Here is a 22,981-nt window from a genome sequence, read left to right on the forward strand (position 1 = left end):
TTTTTATGGAAGACTTCAATTTCTTATCTTCTGCAATGTACAAAAGATTCTGTCTTGGGGGGTGCGGTTAGTCTCCAGGAAAATAAAATGTTAGCTTATAAATAGCCTATATTAGTTTGCTGCTATGTAATTCAAATATCATAATGTAATCTAAGCGCTTTGCACCAAAAATGGGCACAGGGGAATGTTCTACAATAACTGGTCTGTGCCAACTAAGACCTTCAGAAACACTCAGCATTCAAAAGTGTCTTTTCCATAACTAAACAAATTTAGAATTATCTCCAAGTGTAATCAAAATAGATGTGAGGCTGTATGAAAATTTCAAACTAGATCCAGCCTTTAAAGAATGAAGCCAGTTCAAAAACAGATTGAGATTAAGTGAAAAGTATGCCACAGTCTTTGACTTGATCAGTAAACGCTGTCAGTAATGATTTCAGGGTGAAAGCATTGCCGGGATTGACAGCAGATATCAGGATTGAGGATGGGGGGGAGAGGGGAGAGAGACATTACACTTCTTGAATGACAACACTGAAGTACAGTACAGAAATCCACTGCAAAAGACAAAGCGGGAAAAGTGTGCGAAAGATGACAAAGCGCTATGGGTGGAAACCAATTCCTAAGTGCTTTTTCAGCTTAGAGCTGCACAGTGCCCAACCAACCATGGCAGACTCCTCTGTGTAGATTCATCACCTGCTGCCAGAGCATGGGGTTCACACATTCTGCAGCACATACGTGGAGAGGCCACAGAATTGCCATCGTGGGGCTGCATGCAGACTATGCGACAACAGAAAAATGCAATCAGACAAAAGAGCTGCATCTGATTTAGGCCTCCACACAGATGACCTCAGCTATGTTTAAAAGCTATGCCCTAACTTTGTGCATAACAAGGCAGCACAGGAATGCACTGTTACACTCACATCCACATCTGCACATACGAGAAAAGTGCTTTACAACCTCCAGATGTTTCATGACATTCCACCAGTTGAAAAGCACTGCTCTACAGTGTCGGCTTGAATTTCTGCCCATGATCATTCCTAAGATTTCAATATGTGCCCTTGGGCCTTCAAAACATATATATACAGCAATGTTCATCTGAATATGGCATACTTGAAGTTTTAGGGCACTATCAAACTAAGTTGCTCCATCAACACAAGGGTTTCCATTTGTGCAAAGAAACTCCCACCCCCTTCTCATCCCATGTGTACCCTGTTCCCTCTCCAAATCTGCTCTGGTGTGTTGCATGGAAACCCAGAACAGATTTAGGAGGCACACATGGGGAAATTCCATAGCACAAGTGTAAATCCTTGCATTAGCTGGATACTGCCCTTAATATGCACTTTTAATTATATATTCTATCTTGCGACTTTAGACCATTGGTCTTAGGAAAAAGTAGCTTGCTCACTGTTTCCTGTCATTAGGTCAGATGACCCTGTGATTGACATGGAATAGCAGCGACCCAGCAGAGAGATTCTGTCTGCTTTCCACTCTGCTGAACTGTTATGCGACCCAGTAGGTAGTTGATTAAAACTATACCCTGGGAGTAGGGAAAAATAGAATTCATTTTACTCACAACATATTGAGAAAATGTGAAGCCCTTGGGTATCTTGGCCACACGATGAAATGTAAACAAGGAGTTTAGTGTGTGTGTGTGTGTGTGTGTGTGTGTGTTTAAAATACGCTCAACTTGCAAACATTTTTCTTATGTATTCTAAACCTGAGTGTTATAGAATGTGAAATGTTCAGCTAGCAGCTGAGATAAGGTTTTGGGGTGAATTTTTATCTGAATTCATGTGTAGGGAAAGGGAAGACAGCAGACTCTAGAAAGAACCAACGCACAGTGCATATCTTGTATTTCGCTTACTGAGGTTGAACCTATACTCTGCCCTCCAAATTTCTGAGCCTAAAAAAGCTCTGCATTGATGCTTTTTCTTCATAACCATGAGGACTAGAATCATGTCTTTTAAAACTGACATTAACATTCTCAGAATCCTGCAACAGGCTATTCCAGGACTACCGTATCTGGAGAATCCCCAAGAATCCTCAAACCAGAAGAGGACAGGCTTCAGGTAAGCATCACGAGGGGGGAAATCTCAGTTGCAGTATGCACACTTACTAGGCAATCTAATTAATAGGCAATGCTTGATTTTGTGAGAAACCTTTGATTGCTCAGATCTTTTTTCTTTTTTTTTTTTTTGGACAAGGGCAACCACCCTGTGATGATATAGCAGGTTCACCATAGCATAGCCAACCTTATCATTCTGCACAGAACTCTGCTTGGAATACAAACACGTTTCATCCATCTTTAGGACTACAATGGCTGCCATTAAGAGCAGGAATGGGAAGCCGTATTAAAAAAAAGAGAGAATCATGCTGATTTGCCCATAAAATGCTCAGCAGGTTCACCAGTACAGACTGATGTAGCAGGAACCATGAAGTCCCAGTGGAACTGATTAAATTGGATGTTTGCAGTGTGCCTCGGTGCTCAATAGCTTGCCATGGCAGTTTTATTTCACCTCTCCAGGATGTTGTACAAATATAGGAAGCCATTTTCAGACTCCTGCATGACCAAAGAATATATATATTATTCTCATAACAGACTCCCCACCACCTGGTAGCAGGTGCGTTAAAGCATAGTTTATCAGGTATATCAGCTGCCTGACAGATTAATAGGCTTTTAGCATCAGAGGAGGCAGGTCCCGCCAGTGTCAATGAACTCAGGTTTCCATTAGCAACTATAGTAGAGAGTGCTGCGTCAAATGATAGCTCTGAGGCTGCCAAATGCTTTGCCTTCCTCTCCACCACCATCACCCCGATCCAGTGCTTCAGCAATGAGAAGGACAGATGGTCTCTGGATCCTTTTACACAAAATGATGCAAAAACCACACACAAAAAAACCCAGCCCTCAAACAAAACCTAGGAAACTGCTGGATGCTAATATGAACACAGTTTAGATGCCCAAACTGCGACAGCATTCATACGGAGACAAAAGATTCCTCCAGAGAAGGTTCCACTGCAGCTGCCTTTATGGTTGTGGAAACACCCTCCCCTGAGAGACCCTGAGGTTAGGGAAATGACAAAAGTAAAGATAAGGATAAGGTAATATTTACCTGTCCCAAGGAAGGGTGGACAAAGAGAAAAAGTCCCTCGAGTATCGTCATGAACTGCTGAATCCAGGATTTCTCTCACAGCAAATGAGAAGCAGGTGGCTGGACCACTCAAATGCATGGACACTGATAAGAGGGTACTCTCTCATCAAGAGATCATTAGGCTCAGGTGCAGATGGGGTGGCTGTGAAGCCAAGCCTGCTCACCACCCTGGGTTTTAAAAACCTTCACAATCAAGTTTCAAAAATAGAATATGCTTAATTTGGGTTAACATTAGCTGGTGCTTCTCATGAGGGTCCTGATTGATCTGGGAGGAAAACCGCAAGCTATCTTCACTTTCTGGAAACAGTTGAAGAGATTTTTATTCTGACAAGCTTTCCCAGCTGGATAATTTGGTCTTTACCATGAGTATCTGCTTGCATTAGACAATGGTAGAGGTTTGGGGGACTTATTAGGCTTGCACTTACATGGCCAATTATGCAAATAGATCATTTCAGGGAAATTTGCCAGTGCAGCAGCTACTGCCTGTGGAAAGGTTATTTGGCAGGAGCCACCAGGGTTTCTCCTGATGGGAGCACACTTAGTTTGAACTACCAAAGTTTCCTCGGGTTCCCTACAATAGTACTACAGCCATTGCTCAGAGCAAAGCCAAAATAAGCACACTCCCAAAAGAGATACGAGAACCTTCTTAATCATGCAGAAGCTACACCAAGGCTCAACCTATCCATATATAAACCCAAATGCCACAAAACTCCGTAAGTCTCCAACAATCTCTTCTTCAACAGAAAGCTACCCTTGGCAATACTGCTTACCTTAATCAGTAGTGTGGCGTTGTAGAATGGTCTGCTATGGCAGGTGCAACTTTGGATCATTCAGCTTTTAGGAGATATATTACCCCTCTCCTCTGGCTGGAAAGTTGAATCTGGCTCACCTGCTGGATTGATCAATGGTAGGCAGGCCCAAGGGTGGGCTCATTCCAGGGAGCAGAGCTGGTCCACTTCCCAGGGATAAAAGCAGGGCTGCCTCTCACCCTTTTTTTAGCTCTCCCACCCTCCCTCCCTATAGTTTTCCCACCAGGTCTATTGGCCGACCTTGGGAGTTTTGCCTAACTCATAGCAATCGCCACAACTTTGGTAGGTAAGGCATTGGGTGGAACCTTATTCATGGTCGGAAGGAAGGCTGTAAGGCTCTGCCTCCACCTCCAAGGAAATAGGGGATCCTAGAGGAGGTGCTTCTGTCCAGACACCCAGGGAGTGGACTAGGGCCATAGTACTCCTCATGATAGTGATCCTGGAGAGGTCACATCTATTTGATGTATATCACAGGACCTCCTTGACACTGGCTTGACCCCTTGGTGGATCATCCAGCAGAGAAGCTGGTTGATATTGATTATAACCCAATGCCCATGCAAAACTCCTTACATCTGTAACCCATAAAGCTGTGGCCTAATCTGAACCATGCAATGTTGTCACAAGCAGTCTTTTGGGCAGTGGTACCTTGAGAGGCGGTGGGCTCATGGCACCTGGGCACACAAATGCTCACCATGCAATTGGGGAATATGAAACAATACCTCTACAACTACTACAGTGGTGCCCCGCAAGATGAACGCCTCGCAGGACGGAAAACCCGCTAGACGAAAGGGTTTTCCATTTTGGAGGTGCTTCGCAAAACAAATTTCCCTATGGGCTTGCTTCGCAAGACGAAAATGTCTTGCGAGTTCCTGCGGGGTTTTTTTCCTCCCCCCCCCCCCCTTTTCCTAAGCCGTTAAGCCGCTTATCAGCTGATCTGCTGATAAGACGCTTAACAGCTGATCGCTAAAAGCCGCTAAAACGCTAATAGCGCTAATTCGCTAAGCTGTCAATGGGCTTGCTTCGCAAGACGAAAAAACCGCTATACAAAGAGCCTCACGGAACGGATTAATTTCGTATTGCGAGGCACCACTGTAATTTGGGTACACACACACACACACACACACACCCCGCTTCCCCAAAAGGACTAATAGCAGCTTCAACAACAAATTTTCATTGGGGAAACAGTGAGTTAAGACTAAGCACCCCTTCCTCCAATACTGTAGACCCACTCCAACATTGTTGGCTTTAATCTTAGAAAGACAGAAATCTTGAAATCTGATCATGGACCTCCTGTGTGACATACAGTATGGTGCTAGCAAATGCACTTTGGCACAAGCTGTCATCATGGACAGGCGATTGTTTCTTCTGATGTGTGCTTGATGACACATCCATGTGATGAAGGAAGATCTTGCCTATGAACGCTTATGCCACAATAAATGTGTTAGCCTTAATAATGATTTATTATTTATACCCCACCCATATTGCGGCACTTTTGTTTGTTATTTTTAGCCATAGCCTAGAAGATGTCCAGTTAACCCAAGCAGAGAGACAAAAGGGCTGCCTTTAAAAGCTGGGCTAACTAAGCCAGAGAAAACAGCTGCTCCCGCTAATCAGTGCAAACAGCTATCAAGACTTGCTGCTTTCTGAAGAGCGGCCAATAATTGGTCATTTTAGCAAAAGCCAGGACACAAGTCCAATCACGCATCACCTTCTATCACTGGCACGCTAACTCAGCCTCAGTGCCAGAGAAGGAGGTAGAAGGGTCTCCTTCAAGGGATATTAACATTAACAGTACACACAACAAGCTCATGTGTATGAGTGTAAAGGCCATTGAGCAAAGGCACTGCATTGTACAAAAATATCATGCTCAAAGTGTAAGGTCTAAAAACAGAAAATGACTTAGAGGACTCGAGTTCTAGTGTATCTCATATGGCAAAGCAGATCTCTCATTTGTAAATGTATTAAAATAAAGTAAAAAGAATTATTTCCTTCTAATAGGCCTCTGTATACAATAGAGATTTAATCTACAGTTAAGGAGGGCAGAGGAGGACACATGCTCAATAGTACAAATGTGCTTCACTTTGACTGGATACTGCCCTTAAACGTCAACAGCATAATGTATATAATAAAGCTACCCATTCTTTCTGTTCTGCTTTGCTAACATCAATTTGAAAAGGAGCAGGAATATTTACAGTAAACAGTCCTAAAATGTTAACAATTTGCGGTGCCTTAAAGGCTAATTGTTCATTGTGGCATAAGCTTTTATAGACCAGAGCCACCTCTGTCAGATACACGACTTGTTATCTTGAGTTTGTATATCTATACATCCACGTGTGTAGAGAAAGAAAAAAGCTGGACCCATTAGCCACACACAATATCCAAGAGGAACCGTCCATGATAATCCCATGTGAATTCTAAAAGACCAATGGCCAGTATAGCTTCTTCTGATGTCACCTTTAACAGTGTGGAAGCATGGCTCCGCCCAGTGCTATTTGAGAAGATGGGAAGTCTGAAGCCACATGATAAGGCAGAAGACCACACTATTGTACCCTTTTGCACTAGCTCTGCCCCTTGGTGTGGGAAGAAACCAGAGATGTGGCTTAGACAAGGGTCAGCAAACTTTTTCAGCAGGGGGCCGGTCCACTGTCCCTCAGACCTTGTGGGGGGCTGGACTATATTTTTTGGGGGGTGGGGGATGAACGAATTCCTATGCCCCACAAATAACCCAGAGATGCATTTTAAATAAAAGGAAAAGTTGTACTCATGTAAAAACACATTGATTCCCGGACCGTCCGCGGGATGGATTAGGAAGGCAATTGGGCCAGATTTGGCCCCTGGGCCTTAGTTTGCCTACCCATGGCTTAGATCAGGGGTGCCCAAACTTTTTTCAAAGAGGGCCAGATTTGATGAAGTAAACATGAGGTTTTTTAGGAATTTACCCCAGGACATATACTGCCACGGGGGCCAGATTAAATCGACTGGATTAGGCCCCCGAAATGGATTTTGGACATGCCTGGCTTAGATCATCTGATGTTGCTGAACAAGCTCAGGAAGAGACTGAGATGCCTCTAAAGGTATTGTTAAGAGGTGATTCAGATCAGATCAGGGCATTTCTTTTAATCATTTCACAATCACTACTTCCAATAGGGTGTGTCCCCAACTTTCCAGTTAGCATATTAGGAAGATCTTTGAATCTGAAATTAAAGCTATGCTTTCATTTTCAGGTTGATTAAATAGGAATTGTCTTACGAGTATGAAAATGCATTAGAATATTGCTCTTCCATCTAGAAATACTCTTTGTAGAAGAGTAGAAAAAGTAAACACTCATTATGCAGGGATGTGCGAAAAGAACAAGGAGGAGGATTGGCTTATCCTAAGGGTTAATTAGTACACATCAATTAATATTATGAATCTACCTTTAGAACTGTTATGCTACCTGAAAATCTAATTATCTTGGAGGTAATACTACACTTTATTTGAATATGTAACAGATGGTATAAGCATATAAATAGGCAAAGTACTTTTATGGCCTTTTAATGTTTGTCCAGCCATGAATGCTGTTAGCTAATGTGGAACTGCAGAGGACTGCATGTTCTGATGCCTGTCAATCTTCTTTTCTCATTTTACTATAATGAAAGTGACTCATGCGCTCATATTCATAGCAGCATGCCATATTGCTCCTCCAATCCTAAAACAACCCTAAAGTAACATACACACACATTACCAAATTGTTTAGCAGATTTAGTATTTCAATGCTTCACTAAAGGCTATAAATGTTGAGAGCTGAAATGGTAAGACACAGGAGTCACCATTTTTGGTACTGTAGACACATATTTATTTCATGTCCATTCTAGACAAACGAGTCTGCAGGTTTTAGAATCACTATACCAGGAGTAGTCAACCTTTTTATACCTACTGCCTACTAATGAATCTTTCTTGATGGTAAAATTTCCTTGCCACCCACCAGTGCTCGATGGAAGGAGGATTCAGCTTGTGCCGTAGAACCCCCACCGCCCACCTAGAATCCTGAAACACCCACTAGTGGGACGTAAGGACCAGGTTGACAACCCTGCACTATACAAACCTTGAAACAAAATAAAAAAAAAAATAAAAAAAAATGTAATCCTTCCAGTAGCACCTTAGAGACCAACTCAGTTAGTTATTGGTATAAGCTTTCGTGTGCATGCACACTTCTTCAGATATGCACATGAAAGCTCATACCAATAACTAACTTAGTTGGTCTCGAAGGTGCTACTGGAAGGAATTTTTTAATATATATTTTTATTTATTTTATTTTGTTTGGACTACGACAGACCAACACGGCTACCTACCTGTAACTATACAAACCTTGTTGCTCCAAAATGATAGTGGGATGATTGTGCATACCACAGGTAGCAATGCCTCTTTCATGCCACCTTCAATTCTCTGAGATAACACAGCATAAGGAACAGTGGGCAAAAAAACCTGCTTACCCCATTTAGGGTGGGCAACAGTTGCAGCCTGGCACAGTTCCTCAGGAATTGAGGTGGCCCCCTCCCAACTGGCTGTTTGGCTTTGGCCCCAACTGGCTGCAGGGGGTGACTGGATCACCTGCCAGATTCTAATTCAAACTGTCCCCCACCAAATTCCCCCCCCCCACTGGGCTGTAGTCTATTCTGGGCGGGGGAGGGGTAGTGTGAGATGGTTTACCTTCATGGTGGGCCTCTCTCTACTGCTTATCTCCTTTCACCTTCTGTTGCAGCTACCAGGTTGAGATTCCTCATAGGGTTTGTGCTTCTTGGCCTCGGGTGTTGGTTGTTCCAATAGTCCCCTTTGTGCTTATTCTTTTGTAACTATTGCCCCTAATCAAGCACTTTGTGCCCACTTGCTACTTGTGAATATACAGTTTCACAGGTCTATGAGCCAAAATGAATAGGCTTTTACTATGCAATTTGAAGTTTGAGACACCTGTTGGAACTTGTGGTTGCTATGACGAGCTATTCATACAGGCATCAGCATCCTCCAGCTTGCCTGTTTGGGTTCCTCTGCGAGGGTGACACTGGCCATAGTAGTATGTTTGGGTGTCCCACAGTGTACAAGCGCAAGGGCCAATCACTGATCCTAGGATGGCAGATAGGATACCGAACAGAGGTTCAATCCTAACCCCACTTAACTGGGAGTATACCCCACTGAATTCAATAGGACTTGCTTCTGAGTAGACATGGTTAGGATTGCACTGTAAGCTGGCCACTCCTCTGCCACATGGTCATTCCTCTTCCCCATGCTTTTGTCTTTGCCCCAGCATAGTATAGCTTTTGGTTCAGTGTGGGAGCACAAGGGTAAAATTCAGTGTGATTCTGCTCACACAGTTCTTATCAAAGACTGCATTATTTGAAAAACAACAGCCCTAATATTGAGATGAGAGAAATACTTCAGAAACGATTTCTAAAAGCTTCATGACAAATTCCCTGTTAGAAAGAAATGCTTTAATAACTATCCAGCTATTCTATTTCTAATTTCCATATTTTTACCTGTAAAGGAAGCATTCCCCGCTTCTACCGGCCTAGAAGACATTTCAGAAAAACTCATTTCCTCCCTGCAAATGCATAATTTGTCCTTCTTTCCTAGAAAGCAGGCCATTCTGTATAGCACACACCTCTCCTTCTTTTGACAAATTACTACCGTTATTTAGAAAGATCAAATATTGTTTTGCCAAGGAAGAAACTTTTAAGACCTGCCAAAAAATTGGTTCTGTGGAATATGTCATTTCCTACTCAGGCTCCTGTCACTGAAAGAACTAACTTTCTGATATCTCATATACCCAACCGTTTTTATGATAGCAGTTGCAACTAATGGTATGCCTGCAGTTTTGTTCTCTCGACAGAAGTGTTGATGCTATCAAGCATCTCAGCAGTTATTAGCAACATTTGTAACTACTGTGATACATGGGTAATGGGCAGGGCGGCGAAATCGTAAGAGGCTGTAATAAGTATTTTACTTAGGTGTGATGTAAGCAGCAAACTAGTCAGTGAGTTCCAAAATGAGCACTAAAAAGATTAGTGCTCCTTTTGGATCTAAAGTAAGACAGGGAAATTGAAGAAAAGCTAATGTTTCATGTGTTGTTCTTTGCATCCTTGTTCATGGCAGAAGGTGTTGGGGAAATTATTTTACTAATATATGGCAGTAGCTTCAATCAACTGCCAAAATGCAGCTAGCAGATCTCTACCTTTGCTTACAGTCTAACTACTGTTGATTATGCTCTGGTAACCTCAAGGTTAGATTACTGTAATGTGTAGGCTGCCTCTGAATATGGTTTGGAAACTTCAGCTAGTGCAGAATTTAGCGGCCAGGTTGCTTACCGGAACCAGACAGTTTGAACATATTACACCGATCCTAGTCCGACTACACTGGCTGCCAATTAGTTTCTGGACCCAATTAAAAGTGCTGGTTTTGACCTATAAAGCTACAAATGGCTCAGAACCACAATACCTCAAGGACCACCTCTTTCCACATGAAACTACCCAAATCCTGAGATAATCTTCTGAGGCCCTCCTTTGTGTGCCTCTTCCTCGAGAAGTCCAGAGGGTGGCAACACGAGAACAGGCCTTTTCTGTAATGGCTCCCCGTCTGTGGAATGCTCTCCCCAGGGAAGTTTGCCTGGCGCCTTCATTATACACCTTAAGGTGCCAGGCAAAAACATTCCTTTTTAACCAGGCCTTTGGTTGATTTGATTGACATCCTATGCCCTTTTAAAATGGGGGAGGCTATTGGGTTGTTGTTTTTATTTTGATTATGTATTTTGTGGTTTTATATTCTGATTTTATTCTGTGAACCACCCTGAGACCTGTGGGTTTAGGGTGGTATATAAATTCAATAAATATTAAAATAATACAGTCTTTACATATCCATTCAGGTTTTCGTTAATTATTGAATTTCAAGTTCCAACAGAGCCTAAATTGAACTAGTCTTTAAATTATCATTTCCCCTTGAGTAGGGTGGCTTAAGCCTAATTAAAATTCATATCCTTCCCCATTTGGGAGAAATGTCCTGAATTTGAAAGAATATCAGTTTTTAAATATGAGGGTGCCCCCCCCCAAAAAAATGGAAAAATAATTGACAGGGTGCCACAGTTGTGCCACTACCTGCATATGCAACCTTGGCTAACAGTCCTAAGCTCAATACTGTATGAACAACAAAATCAAAGTGACTCGATTTCTGTTTCTTACAGCAATAGTATTCTTTGGGATTTGCCTCAATGCATTCAAGAGACTTTACAAAATCACAGCAACAATAAGGTTTTCAAGTCTGCATAAAATAGGTCTCCGCGGAAAACCAGCTGCTGTGATTCTGCTCAGGCAAATGCAGTGCAAGTTTACAAGCTCCACTTTTTCATAGCATTTCTTAAAAGTGACAGTGTCTATCAGGCTTACATGTTTTGCTTTTCCACTGGGAATGAATAAAATCCTTTCACCTGCCATGTGACATGCTGCCATACTGCAGGGGCGGGCTGACTTTCGACAGGTCCACCCCTGAGTATTCTTTAGCTGTTAATCCACATTTCCCCCCTTCAAATGAGACTGGCGTGCTCCACATGCATATCTGAATGTTTGTTTCAGGAACAACCTCAGTCCTTATCATTCATACCAGTAGGTATCCCCTTCTGCGCTTCCCCCTGCCTTCCAATTTGTTGATTCTATCAGGTCTTTTATAGTGTGATACAAGGCACTTAAAAGTGAGTCACCTGACATCATTATGATGGCATGTGATTGACAGATGGGCAGCCTTACCCACTCGTCAAATTTAGCCTGCAGGGGACAGGGTGAGTAAGGATATGGCCCAGTGACTGCATGCCGTTTCCCAGCCCTGCTGCAGATCATGCTTAAGGCTGTTTACACGATCTTATTTCCTCATACCTATGAGTGGTGTTTCTCTGTTCCGAGGTCTGCCAGAGCCAAGCTGAGCAAACAACCATTTGGATGATGAGCCGCCAGCTCTCTCAAGAACTACAAGTCCTGGCGTTCTTGACCTGTTGCTCATATGCCCTGTGCAGAGATAGGAGGAACCAAGAGGGAGTGGTATTTTAGTGGCAGCAGGAGGAACAACAATCAATGAAATTAGGGGCATTAAGAACCCAGGGACAGTTCTACTGATAGGATTTTGTCCATCTGTCCAGGTCAGTAAGGCTGGAGCCTGGATGGCTGTTGTTACTTCAGCAACAAAGCAGCCCATGCTGGGAGCTGATATAGAAGCTCAAGGCGCCATCACCTGGCTCTTGGGTTAGACCCTGATCCGAGCAGGCATTTCCTTGATTTCCCCCCTCCCAAGTAGCCTCACATACAATTAGCTTTGGCAATGACTCTAAAATGCTTACTTGGCTTCTTGTCTCCCCTGCTGCTGTGGCCCAGGGAGCTGATACAGGGACCAGAAGAGCAGCAGGGATATTCAGATCTGCTGGCTCCCCAAGGCTGTTGTCAATGTGCAGGGCTGCTGCAGCTGCCTCCTCTACTTGCTGCTCATCTGAAAGAACCTTGGGTCCAAGGTCTGGGCAAGGCTGGACCCTGACAGCTTTATAGAGCCCCAAATATATAGGAGCATATTAGTTAGAAGTCTGGTCTTCAGAATGCATGGAATAACTGATGCTAGATCCCAGTCTTTAAGAGATTGCTTGACAGTGTGTGTGTGTGTGTGTGTGTGTGTGTGTGTGTGTGTAAAACACAGATTAGGCCATCGGAAACATAAGTAGAAGTACCTAAAGATCCTAGATGCACTGATAAACTGTTTTGCCAAATGCAAGAGTTCTTTTGGATCCATTGGCAATAACAACACATGAGGAAGGAAGTTCACTGCTTAAGTATAATAACACAGCATGAGCGAAATAAAACTACTTTCTCACTCTGTTATCAGAAGCCCAATAACAGAGACCCTCCAGCTGGCCAGCATCCTTCTGATCAGGACCTACCGTAAGTCAAAGTTCCAGGGGCCAGGCCCCATCTAAGACATTTATATATTCTAGATACTTAGTGACCACCTGCTGGCTGGCCTAATATCTAAATTCCTCCCACCTGTTAAACTAGGAGGCCAGCATAGTTAATCAACTCTGCAGCTGCATTTCTTAGCATACAGCTGGCCCACATCCTGCTGCTACTTACCCTGGAGCACAAAGAGTATATCATTAAAGCCAACCAAAATCCCTTGCGGGTCCCAGAGGTTCCAGTAAGCAGGGAAGAAGAATCATACAAACCAGTCAACCTACCTCCTCAAAAGACAAAAGTCTTCCACAGTAGCTTTCCCCTACATTAACCTTCCAGTTTTTCCAAATAAACAAGGCCTTTAATGGGTGATGTTAGAAGAAGGGGGCCCTGCTACCAGTCTATGCTGGGCCCAGAGTAACAATCCTTGGGCACTGGGCTGATTTCTATACGGAGAGGGATTATTAATAAAATGTATTTGACTTGTATTTGGTGCGGGGGGGGGGGGAGAGAGACTTGTTCTGGTTCTACTTTGATTCAGATACCAGAGGATTAATAATTTGTAGTAGTAAAAAGAGGTTGATTGCACTCCTAAAACTTCTGATATTCCTATATCAAATCAAAGTGAATGGGAAAAAGGACTAGGATATTGCTAAATCAGAGAATATGGATGCTCATTTGTGTGCACTTCATCCTTCCTCTGGAATAGGGTGGGTTTTAAGAGATATGAGGTGGCATGCATAGCAAGATAGCATTTATATTCAGAGCCTGTGAGTTTAGACTTTGTCACTGTGAGCCTGTGCACCAAAAGAATAGGGAGGGAAATAATGCTTTGGGCTCCTTGCCCTAAAAGCAGTCTCCATTTATCCCCATAACAGGCACGATAGATAGGAGATAAGATTTTTTTTAAAAAAAGAATCACAATTCTCTACAGCAGCCTTTAGACACATTTGCAGGCAAATCAAAAAGAACATGAGAACATGAAGAAGATTAAGACACCAAAAGGTCAAGGTTTATACAACCCAGACCTTTCTTTCTGAGGACATTTTAATAGATTGTGTGGGATGGCTGGGAATCTTTATGAGTCACTATTGAATGTGTTGCACCCGATCTGTATTGTGGCCTATCATGGAAAACACTTTGTAGTCCCCGGGCAAGTGGGGTGGACATTGGTGTGGAAGTGTGGCTTCCATTTTGTTTGCTAGGTAAAACATTTTAGAAGCTGTGACGCAATCACTTTAGCATCTGGCAGCAGTAGAGGCATAGCTCGGGAGGGCGGTGGGTGCCACACCGCAGGGGACGGCACTTACCGTGCCTGAGCCATGCGTCTCTCCTGGGAGTGATGTGGTGGCTTGGGCGCCTGCAGGCTCTGCATTGCCCAAAAGGGCAGTGTGGGGCTTGCGTCTGCCTGCCCCTTCTACAGCTGAGAGGGAGGCAGCAGACAGACTAGCTGCAGGCTCCATGCTGCTCAAAAAAGCAATGCGGACCTACAAGGTGCTGGAGCGGAATGGGGCTCGGGCACTGGGATTCTAGCACGCCCTGACCCACAAGTGCATTGCCCCACCCCTGGGGGGCGCACACACACGCACACACACACACGGGCACTTAAGCGGCCAGCTACGCTGCTGGGCAGCAGCAGGAGAGCTCAGGTGATGCATCACTTTAACTCAGGGGAGGGTAACTTTTTCCGGTCCTTTGTGGGAAACCCTCCAGGGGCTGCATGTTAAGGTAGCAGTAGATAAGGGAGTTGAGACCGGAGGTAAAGTTAGGCAGTGCAAAGGATTGCAGCTTGTATTTTTGTACAGTAGACTACAATCCAACCAGGCAAAAGTCTGGTTTCTACACATACAAACACACCCTTCTATCCACCATTCTTGGGAGTTGGAAGCTGGGCTGGCAATTGCTGCCATATTTCTCTATCTCTCTGCCAGGAAGAACCCTTTTCTCAGCTTGTGTATTGAAGGGAAGACATGCTTAACAAGATGGATGACCGCAGTGATTTGCTGATCTTAAAGTGACAGGCTGGAGTAGATCGGACGTGTGCCACACCCTCCAGATATTGATGGACTATAACTCCCACTATCCAAGGCCCATGCAGGCAGAGGCTATGGAAGCTGGAGTTCAAGCAGGACTGGAGGGCACCATTTGCGTATTGCAACTATCCACATTTACCTGGGATTAAATTGGACACAATGTGACTTACTCTGGAATAAATTGGACTGTGAGTATAGTTAGGAAGGTGACAGTTCACGCCAACAGTTACCCATCCTATGACCTGAGGCTTAGTGCTTAATGAAAGACTAAAGGGGTGGAAGGGGCTCAAGCGTAGCTGTATATACTATTTGAGTTTCATCCTCCACCTAGTAGGCACAGGAGGTATTGGAAATTTGAGCACCAGATACTGTAAGTGAACTTCCTCATTTACCTTAAAGGAATGTTAATTTCAGAGCTCTCCTGGGGCCATTAAAATGCTGGTATTGTTGAAGTGTTGAGCCAAAAAGGGGGGGAGGGGGGAAAACCTAATGTGTGTCATTGAAAACGCAATTATAAAGGACAGCTGCATGCACCTGGGTTTTTGACCCTGAAGAGCTTTGCAAAATGAAATGCCACAAAACCAGAAGCATCCCATGACAGCTTAATGGAATGGAGGCAAACAAAGCCCACATATGATGGATTTTGAATTGCTGCTACAAATGGAGCATTACGGGACATCGCTCCAATTAATGAGCAGTTTGGTTCATTGGCACCAACTAAAACGACTTTCAAGAGGATATTTACTTAGGGTCAAAACTCATCCCGCTAACATGCTGCTTGAGTAAATGGTCTGTGTGATGGGAAGGATGAGTGATGGGAAGGAAATGCTATCATTTTGGGCACTCCGTGCAAGCTCCTGTGGAAATAGGGCAGCCATGGACCATCCCAAAAAAAGGGCCTGATGACTCTTCAGTGGGTTCTGTAGGACAACTGAATAATGGCTGAAAATAGAACTCATTCAGGCATCATCTAATAATGCAGCACTTGCTCTGAGCTGTGACATGCTAACCAAACATTAGAAGGTGGCTTACAGTCCATCCAAAAGGCATCTGTAGGACAAAACAGAACTTCTGCTCTCCTCTTTAAGCCACTGTTGAATAAGCAGCATGCATCAGGCCTGGCATGCCATCTTAATATCTGAAATACACTGTATATTTTGTTTGATATTGTGAGTTGGTAGTCTGGTTGTATTGTTATCCCACCCACATACCCACACACACCCTTTTTATTTCCCTAAGCCATTGTATAGAGGCAGGACAGAAAATGCACTAACTATGGCCCTGTTCAAGCATTCAGATGGTGTTCAGTAAACACAGATAGGGAAGAGCCATAGCTCAATGGAAGAGCATCTGCAGTGCAGGCAGAAGATCCCGGGTTCAATGCCTGACCGCCCTGAAATCCTAGAAAGCTGTTGCTGCTGCTGCTGCTGCTGCTGCTGCTGCTCAGTGCAGACAATGCTGAGCTAGATGAACCAATGGTCTGACACAGTATAAAGCAGCTTCCTATGTTCCTATGCCAGGTTCATGAGAACATCTGCAGGGAGACCCCATGCCTATAGAAAAGGTAGGATTCCCAATTATGCATGCGGACAAAGCGTGTGTGTGTGTGTGTGTGTGTGTGTGTGTGTGTGTTGAACAAGCTGATAAACTGCTTCACAGCCCGAATCCGTCAAAGCGGCACACAATGGGCTTAAAATGAAATAAAATAAAAAAATACAAGAAAGCCATTTCTATAAACTCTGAAACAATAAAGCCACTCCTACAAAGTCTAAAATCAATAATACCTTTTCTAGGTAAAGGTAAAGGTACCCCTGCCCGTACGGGCCAGTCTTGACAGACTCTGGGGTTGTGCGCCCATCTCACTTAAGAGGCCAGGGGCCAGCGCTGTCCGGAGACACTTCCGGGTCACGTGGCCAGCGTGACATCGCTGCTCTGGCGAGCCAGAGCCGCACACGGAAACGCCGTTTACCTTCTCGCTGGTAAGCGGTCCCTATTTATCTACTTGCACCCGGAGGTGCTTTCGAACTGCTAGGTTGGCAGGCGCTGGGACCGAGCAGCGGGAGCGCACCCCGCCGCAGGGATTCGAACCGCCAACCTTTCGATCGGCAAGCCCTAGGCGCTGAGATGTACAATTAATATATGGCTGGGTTGCCTTCCTAAACAAAACATCTTCAGTGGGAGGGGGCTAAAGGTCCTGCCTTTCTAATTGCAGCTGGTAAATGAGTCCAGAGCGCTGGAGCTGCCAAGTGCCCAGTTTCTAGTACAAGCTAAAGAACACCTCTGGGGCATGTGGCACTCACAACAGGGCCTCATCCGAGGAGTGCAGCTGCTGGGCAGAGATATAGGAATGGCACAGTCTCTTAGGTAACCTGGTCCCAAGTTCTTTAAGGCTTTAAATGAGAAAAGCAAAACCTTGATCTGTGCCCAATGGCATACAAATGTACATGCAGAAGCTCCCTGGAAATCTAATGGGTGCTACTCACCTATCACTAAGCATCTTCATGGAACACATTTTGTATGTCTGAACAGTAGAGTACACAGCTGTGCAGCATAATAGGCTCATAGCTTTTCACACAAAAGGCACGCAACAGGAGATTGACAAAGGGTATTCTAAGCTGTGACCCTCCAGATGTTGCTGGACTACACAACCCATCATCCCTTGCCACTGGTCTCCATTACTGAGGCAAGACAATGGTCCAGCGCATCCACTGCCACATCTGCAGATGTAAAGGAGTAGAGTTGTGTGTCATCAGCATATTGCTAAGAATGGCCTCCAAAACTCCAGATGACATACAGGTGGTGACACTCCTATTGGATATCGGCCCTGTAGGAGCATCCTACAAATAGCATTCTTAGGGAGGAGGGAAGAATAGAAGGTGGATCAGTGTGTAGCACTGTTTGCCTCAGGCAGCAAAGTGTCTTGAGCTGGCTCTGAATTGCCCCTTGCAAAAGATCCCTATGGGACCATTAAAGCAGCTCTAGATCTACTGTGCAAGCACAACACTATTCTCAGGTTTTACTGTAAGGAAGGAGCATTTTATGGGTTCGTGGGAGCCAGCAAGACCGTGAAAGTTTCATTTTATGGCATTATTACACCAGCTCAGTTTGAAGTGCCTCCCAGTGTCTGCTCCCCCAATAACAGGAGTTACAAGCTTAGAGCATGATGCACTTCATAGAAGAAGTACCTACTATTTTGTGGGGGTTTGGTGCTGATGTAGCATGTTCTGTGCAACAATTGATGTCTCCTCCCTTCCCACCACTTTCTGTGCTGGTATTTTTAATATGATTGGGCTAACAACAAAATTCAGTTGACATTTTGCTTACTGGTGTTTGGTACACACCCGACTGCTGGCATTTCAATACAGTGGTACCTCGAGTTACAGACGCTTCAGGTTACAGACGCTTCAGGTTACAGACTCCGCTAACCCAGAAATAGTACCTCAGGTTAAGAACTTTGCTTCAGGATGAGAACAGAAATTGTGCTCCAGCGGCGCGGCGGCAGCGGGAGGCCCCAATAGTTAAAGTGGCACCTCAGGTTAAGAACAGTTTCAGGTTAAGAACAGACCTCCAGAATGAATTCAGTTCTTAACTCAAGGTACCACTGTATGCCAATCACCTGCAAAAGCAGTCAGAAAGCTGACACCTGGAAACACATTTAGCCAGAGTGGCACAAACTCCTATTTATGCTGAAGAAAGCAGTTCCAACTGCAAGACTTCTTACTGTGCTATTGTAATACTGTGAGAACTCAAAAGAACTATAGCTTTTTAAATAAGAGATTTAAAAACAGATGTTTTCTTTACATTGTAAGAGACAAATGAGAAACTTTCTAATAATAAACAACCAAAAGGCATAAACTGCACATACATGGCGATGTTTTGTTGCTGTTGTTAGATACTTAGAATAATGCAGGTCTGAGCAAAGGGTGACATCCAGTGGACTGTCTCTTATCTTTCCTCTCTTTGATGTTTTAAGCCTTCAGTCAGAGGCTTAATCATCCAACCCCAACCCCTATAAATTGTGTATACACAGAAGCATCAAAATTTAAAAGGTCGATACTCTCCTCACCTCCCCAATTCAGGTAACAGAATTCCTAACTAGAGTTTATTTTCAAACAATTGGAGCTGGCTTTCACAGGGTGCTATTTGGACAGGTGTTTATTATGGAATCAGTGTTCTTCATACATAGGGGTTTTCTGCATTATCCACATGACACTGTTGGCATTAAAATGCCAACCTTCCCCCCCCCCCTTTTGAAGCAGATTTAATCTTTACATGCAAAATCCAGCGTGTTGGTTTTTTTAACCCACAACCAGTGCTTTTTTTCTAGATAAAAACGGTGTTGGTACTCACCAAGAAGTAGTTACAATAAGAGCTTGTTTTGGCACTGGCCATGGCACCAACCTCTCCAGCTGCCTTGATTGGTGGTCCCTTCCAATTTCGCTTTTACTCAAAGCCAAAAAACAGCCTCCCTCCTGCCCTTCCTTGTATTACTTGGGGCTCTTGCTGCATGGGGTCTGGAATTGGGAGCGGATTCCCAGTTCTTTCCTGGTATAATTTGGCACTTTTTGAATTTGGTGCCTTTTTCTGTCACCAGTCTGATTTTCTACATCTTCCTGGTTTGGAGTGTAATGCTGAAGTGTCTAACAGAATGAACAGGGCATAGTTTTCCCACTCAGCATCCAACCATCAGTCAGTGTCATTGATTATAAATGGGAAACAGCATATACAGTGCTATTCCTTGGGCAGCCCTGGGAACCATTTACTGAAGAGGACCTCAGCATGAATCCACAAATGGTGACCAACTCTTCCTTCTGGACATTGAGAACAAAGATTTGCCAAGTTTTCAGCAAACTGCAGGGAATTTGGAAGGAAGTGATTGTGAACTTGATGCTCAGCCTTTTCAGAAGGCAGAGGCAGCCAGGAAAATTCTCACAGTTCCCCAAATACAGTGAACAGACTACTTTCCTTCCCCTGAGTTCTAATCAAATGCCAGACAACTGAACGATTGGGAGATTCAGTAGTGGCCAAAAATAATGGCTATTTGTGTAATAATCTGAGCCAAAATTTGTGGACAATACTTCCTCAGGAAAGGAAGATGGTCAGCTGTCCACCTGTTGATTTACAGAACTGATGATAATGAGAACCATTAATAAAGTCTGGAGATGTACAGTAAGTAGCTTCCCCATTTATCCCAGCCAAGATACCTGTTGCTCACAAGAGGAGAAATTTCCTTGGAGAGTTTTGAGATTAGGGGATAAGTGAAGGATTAAAAAGAAAGTTGGCAAGATTCCCAGAGAATCTTATTGGCAAACATCATGTAGTAAAAGGTACAAGAGGATGAATTTAACACAAACATTAAAAAGCATGAAAATTGAAATTGAAATTGAAAATTATTGTTTTGGAGGAAAAAAATGCAGTTTTGAAATGCACTTGTTTTGTTTGGTGGAAAGAGCAATGGGATAGCAGAAATAATAGATCATATTGGAAAATATTTCAGAGATGGATGCATGGGGGGGAATATGTACAGGAATTAATAATGCTAATGGATTCTTCTAATGTTGTAAAAAAAATATCAAAATGCTGAAATGCATTTTTATCACTCAATTTTGTTACAATACACTGGGACACAAAACTGAAGAGTAACAAGCCCCAAACATAACTGTTTGGATCCTAAATTGATTCTTCATTCCTGTGTGGAGAGAGGCCATTCCTGGATTATCTCGGTTTTGTGCAAGATTATCTCATACCACCCAACATTTTTCCAACACAAAACCAGGACACGCATCTTCTGGAACACGATCCTGGGTGAGTCCTGTGGCCCATGCCGCGCTCTTGCCCCCTCCTAATGCGCTTTTTTGGGGCGAGAGCACAACATCAGAGTGTCACACCCAAAAAGGCCACCAAGATCTTGTGTAAAAACAAACAGGATGTCCTGTTTTTTTCTGGGACACTTGGAAGGTATTTTATCTCATTCTTACCATTTCAATACCACATTTCTTTTAAAAAGTAATTTAAAATGTTTTTATCACCTTTCTAATCAAGGTGATTAACAATAAATTAAGGCATAAAAACTTTTAGAACAACAAAATCAAACAAATCTAATCAGCAACAGGGAACTGTATGTTCTTCGGATATTTTGAAATGAGTTAGAGAATGTACTGTAAGATCAGACTCAGCCATGGATGACCACAGCAAGCAATATAATCTAAATGTTAATACAGTAGTGATGATAAAGCCAAGCCTTTTAATACTCCATTATTTCAGAGGAGAGAATATGTTTAAGTCTGTCCCATTGAACTCATGGAATCTAAGAAACAAAACCTTGGCTGCATTGTGCCCATATTGAAGCTCACCGGCATAGGAAGAGTGTGGCCTGTGAAAAACAGCTGCTTTGAACATCCCTCTATTTTCTAGTATTCTATGCTAGAAATTTGTATTCTACAAAAATCTGCATTCTTGTTTATACAGCAGTAAGACTACCAAATCCATGGTTCAGTGCAACTGCAAGCAAAATGTGCACATCTGAATCACGTCATTGACATTATTGATGGAATGACAATGAAAATGGAACTGACAAAAATTTAATAGGCTGACAGATTTTCCATGGAAATCCTCTTGGCAAACATGATTCCTAGAAAAGAGAGATATATTTTTAAAGGTTTAAAAATAAAATAAGAGAAGAAAGCTGTCAGAGAAGTAAAGAAGCAAGATGCCTGACTCACTTAGAAAAAGAAGGGAATTGTGCAGGTCTCAAACAGTCTCTCAGGAAATGCAAAACAGATTCATTCTTTTCCACCATGCATTCAGTAGTATAATTAAACACAGGGTGAAAAACAAGGTAAAATCATCATTGGTACTAAGGAAAACTCATTAGCAACCAAAAAGGGGCAGCAGTCAGACAACAGCATTATTACTAAACGGGGACAAAACATCCATTCAATTCTCTGAAAAGTATAGCCCTACTACTAGAACACTTCCCTTCAAATAATAACAATGAGTGGATGCTGCTAAAAGGCAAATTTCACCAGAAAGGCCTAGTGAAAAAATAACAATGCCAGTCAAGTAAGCATTCCCCCCTGGAGCATTTTGAAGAACAGAGAGTGAGTCACATTTTTAATCCTACTCTGAAGAAAACAAAGAAACCTAACAGGCATTTTGCAATTCGCGGGTGAAGTAGGGAAAATCATGTCTTGTTCTCTATGACTGCAACATTTTTTTTATAAAAAAAAAAGTCTTTGTACCGAAAGGCTGGCAAATGAAGGTCAGATTCTTATATAACATTCTCCCGCCATTAAAAAAAGTATGTTGCGGGGGGGGGGGCAGATGAAAATACTGGGTGTGAGATGGGGTGTGGGGCTAGTAATGATTTTACCACAATAAATCCAAATTAATTTTGGATTTGGGCATAATTCTTTTTTTCAAAGGACTTTGCTATGGAGGAAAAACATTAGATCAACCCTAAATTATTTTATTTAGAGTTAGGATGCTGTGCAACAGATTTCTTCTTAAAACCACTTGTAGGTTGTTAGGCTGAGAGAGTAAGCATGATGGTGCATCTGCAGAAAACAGCAGCAGGAGACTCTTTCAGGTGGTTCACAATTTAGCGGAACCACCTGTAACATCGGGGCCCAGTACGGGCCATATGTTCTCCTGCAATGATTTTGCAAATTTTTTTGCAGATAAAATCGCTCAGATTCGGGAAGAAGTAGACTCCACTGTGGGAGCAGGGCCGGGGCGGGAGAGTGCTAGAGTCCTGTCTGGTCAAGTTGTGTGGGATCAATTCCAATCTGTTACCTCCGAGGATGTGGACAGGCTGCTTGGACGAATGAAGCCAACCACCTGTCTCCTGGATCCTTGCCCATCCTGGCTTATAAAAGCTAGCCGGGAAGGACTGGGCGATGGGCTTCGTGGGGTGGTGAATGCTTCCCTCCGTGAGGGAGCCTTCCCAGACCCGCTGAAAGAGGCGGTTATTAAACCGCTTCTTAAAAAACCATCTTTAGATGTGGCCACGATGGCCAATTATCGCCCAGTCGCAAACCTTCCAT

The 22,981-nt window shown here is 43.4% G+C and overlaps 1 long non-coding RNA gene across 3 annotated transcripts in view; it reads right to left on the minus strand.

Moving 5' to 3' along the window:
- The window catches only part of LOC307211005, a 120,730-nt gene that overhangs the window by 67,858 nt on the left and 29,891 nt on the right, over positions 1-22,981 (minus strand). For all 3 annotated transcript variants that reach the window (XR_013836241.1, XR_013836242.1, XR_013836243.1), the window contains exons 2-3: positions 11,848-11,976; positions 3,917-4,038 (exon numbers count right to left, since the gene is read on the minus strand). This is a non-coding gene — a long non-coding RNA (uncharacterized lncRNA). The remainder of the gene's footprint in view (positions 1-3,916; positions 4,039-11,847; positions 11,977-22,981) is intronic.

This window comes from Podarcis cretensis (genome assembly GCF_951804945.1).
Source record: "Podarcis cretensis genome assembly, chromosome: 1".
NCBI lineage: Eukaryota > Metazoa > Chordata > Lepidosauria > Squamata > Lacertidae > Podarcis > Podarcis cretensis.